General features: G+C 45.2%; 1 long non-coding RNA gene across 1 annotated transcript; it reads right to left on the bottom strand.

Annotated features, from left to right (window-relative positions):
• Positions 1-1,931: 1,931 nt before the first annotated feature.
• Positions 1,932-3,092, bottom strand: LOC125345464. The gene is made up of 2 exons (XR_007209735.1): positions 2,802-3,092; positions 1,932-2,327 (listed from the first exon to the last, which is right to left on the bottom strand). It is a non-coding gene; the product is annotated as an uncharacterized LOC125345464 (long non-coding RNA).
• Positions 3,093-3,623: the final 531 nt, after the last annotated feature.

Here is a 3,623-nt window from a genome sequence, read left to right as displayed (position 1 = left end):
ATTCCCAGCCCAGGAAATTTTTTTATTGGAGATAGAAAAATCCATGTTTCTTGGAGGTGGTGAACTATTTTTCTTTTTCTTTTTTTTTTTTTTTTGGCCATTCCTGGGGCTTGGACTCAGGGCCTGAGTACTGTCCCTGGGCTTCTTTTTGCTCAAGGCTAGCACTCTGCCACTTGAGCCACAGCACCACTTCTGGCCATTTTCTGTATATGTGGTGCTGGGGAATTGAACCTAGGGCCTCATGTATACGTGGCAAGCACCCTTGCCACTAGGCCATATCCCCAGCCTGAACTATTTTTCTTGAAAGGCCAAAGTATGGAACTCAGAGCCCTAACACAAAATTAGACCTGGATTCCCCTGACCTGAGTCAGTCTCTTTTCCCCTAGCATGAGTCATCATGCTGTTCTGTGAGCTCAGTCTCCTGATCTCATACAGGGTATCTCACTGTTGCTTGGCTACATTGCTGAAGTATGCCTCAGTGAAGGCATTTTCCCCTGTCTAATAAGATCTATTGTTCTTGGCTGGGTTTTTGTTCAGTGGTAGAGTACCTGCTTAGTATGCATGAGACCCTGGGTTTGATCTCCAGCACTGAAATATTGCTCTGTTTTAGCAAAGACCAAAGGAATAAAAGATAAATTTAAAATGCAATCCTCACCACGGTGAAAAGGAACAAGGACCCCAAAAAACTTACAGTAACAGGAGTATCCTAAATAGGGACCCCCACAAGGCAAATGCTGACCAGGCTCAGTCTGCTTCAGTAAGCTCACAATGATACTCTCCCTGGCAAAGCATGTGGCAGTAAGACTGTATCTACAACTTGGAAATTTCTAGGGCAAAGCAATCTCCCACTGGCACCTGGGTGCTAGATATGTAGACCTCTTTCCAACTGTACCCAAAGGTCTTCCCTTCCCTTCTCTTGGCAGTACCGGGGTTTGAACTGGGGCTCATACTTGTTTAGGCAGGCACTCTAACCACGAAGCCACACCTCCAGCCTCACCTAACCTTGTGCTGGTAGAGGCTCTTCATTTGCAAGAATTCCATCTGACTCACCAAGTGTCACTCCTTGGGAGTGGAGGAGCTTCATACTCAACTCAGGTTAGGGCTGGCATGGTGGCACACAGCTGTAATCATGGCACTGGGAGCCAAAGGCAGTCTCCCATCTAAGTTGGACACCAGTCTCGAGTACACAGAGAGGCAGTGTCTCCCAAAAAGAAAAATACGGTGCTAGGATTTGAAGCGCCTCAACTTCCCTCCTTTGGAAGCTTTATTAGAAATCCTTTTCCTAAATACTCCAATCTTTAAGCTCTTAGTTTTAAGAGCAAACCCTCTCCTTAGAAAGCCAAATGAGCTGGGTGCCAGTGACTCATGCCTATAACCCTAGTTACTCAGGAGGCTGAGACCTGAGGATCATGATTTGAAGCCAGATTGGGGAGGAAAAATCCATGAGACTCTTCTCTCCAATCAACTACCAAAATCCAGAGCTGTTGCTCAAGTGGTTGAGAACCTTCAGCAGAAAAGCTCAGGAACAGCCCCCAAGCCCTAAATTCAAGCCTCAAGACTGGCACCAACCCCACTCCTCCCAACAAACAGAAAGCCATGTGAGGAAGCTAGGCATTCCAACAGGTTCCAAAGAACTCAAGTTTCTATTTCTTCTCCACCTGAAAGAAAATAGGAGACTTGGGGCTGGGAATATGGCCTAGTGGCAAGAGTGCTTGCCTCATATACATGAAGCCCTGGATTCGATTCCCAAGCACCACATATATAGAAAATGGCCAGAAGTGGAGCTGTGGCTCAAGTGGCAGAGTGCTAGCCTTGAGCAAAAAGAAGCCAAGGGACAGTGGTCAGGCTCTGAGTCCAAGGACCAGTAGTGGCAAAAAAAAAAAAAAAAAAAAAAAAAAAGAAAAAGAAAAGAAGAAGATAGGAGACTTACATATTACCATTTAGAGTTATGGGAGATCTCTTTTTTATTTACATTTAGTCCCTTGTGTTCTAGTCTGTGAATGGCTTCTACTAGGATTTCAAGTAGGCTCCTGGTGGGAGGAGGTGGGGTTGAGAGAAACCTCATACAGAAAAGCAGAATCCAAAACTTTCCAGGCTCCATACTTCTACTCTTGCTTCTGAAAAAGAAGTCATCTCTCCTGAGATGTTCTGTGCTTTATATCCTGACATCTGCCACTGGCTGTTTCTTGTTGTGAGGTGAGAAGAGCAGTGTGCAGTGCTGCAGAGGGTGGAAGTCAGCACAAGTGCAGAAAGAGGCCTCTGCTTTCCAGGGGTGTTCCAACTTTCAGGAGCCTCCAAGATGTTTTCAGACTCCTCAGGACCTGGTTCTGTGGCAGACAGGATATGAGGAACGCTCAGGACAGCATTGAGTTCTAAAGGCAAAGGGTACGTGTGGAGGGGCCAGGCTGGGCCCCTGTGTGGTGCTACATTGAGCAGCCATTCTACTTGAGCTGGACAGGGGAGGTGCCCAGGGCCTGGTCCTTCACAGATGAACAGAGCTGGGGCAGAAAGACTGATTTCAGTGCAACCAGGAGGCTACAGGAATAATAATAATAATAATAATAACAATAATAATAACGATGGCTGTTGATTTGACATTAAAGACATGATACCGTCAAAGCCACAATGGCTGAGAGTGGCACCAATGTGCTGCAGCCAGAAAGTCGGTTGCCAACAAGTATGGGAAGAACAGATGATGCTGTGGGTGGCCCAGCCAACACTGCCATGCTTCACAGGAAGACTGCTGTGCCTGGTGAGGTACTTTTGGGCAAAGTCTCCCATGCATCCTTCGAGGCACTTACATAGCATATTTCTGTGTCCACTCTCTTGCTAGTCTGTTGTACCTGGAGGAAAAAGCAGAGGGAAAGACACTCTCACTTGAAATAATCATGTCCCTTCAATGTGGTGCACAGAACAATGATGTGGAGAAAATGTTGCTGCTTGTGAGACATCTAGGACTGATGGGTGCGTGAAATCAAAGCTCTCCTTAGGTCAGGTGAGGTGATGCATGCACTTGGTAATCCCAGCACTTGGGAGGCAGAAAAGAAGGACTGAGTGTTCAAGGACAACCTGGGCTGTATATTGAGAGAAAGTACAGAACTTTGCCAATGGTGTATGCGATACATGAAGCCCTGGGTTTGATTCCTTTGTACAACACATATAGAAAAAGCCAGAAGTCATGCTGTGGCTCAAGTGGTCGAGTGCTATCCTTGAGTAAAAATAAGCTAGGGACAATGGTCAGGACCTGAGTTCAAGCCCCAGGACTAGCCAAAAAAAAAAAAAGAACATAGAGCCCTCTTAAATACTATAAAACTAATTTAAACCTCCTTTGCTTCCTTATCCTTGGAGTTTTGTTTGGTCTGGATATTATTTTAGGTATATATGAGGTAGTGTTTGCGTTTTACTTTTTCATGCTTTTCCTAATACTGACTTTTTTTGTGTTGCTGTGAATTTGTACCTTGGGTCCTGTATTCTTTGTCTTGTCCCTTTGTTATTTAATTCTAACACCTGCATATCAGGGAGACCATGAACCATTGTCTCTCTATTCTTGGCTTGTCTCACTCAACATGATTTATTCTAGTACTGTCCATTTCCCTGTGAATGCCATTATTTTAATCCTTTCT

Source organism: Perognathus longimembris, chromosome 2 (genome assembly GCF_023159225.1).
Source record: "Perognathus longimembris pacificus isolate PPM17 chromosome 2, ASM2315922v1, whole genome shotgun sequence".
NCBI classification, from domain to species: Eukaryota; Metazoa; Chordata; class Mammalia; order Rodentia; family Heteromyidae; genus Perognathus; species Perognathus longimembris.
The sequence above is the reverse complement of the archived record's forward strand: the minus strand, read 5'-3'. Positions and strand labels throughout refer to the sequence as shown.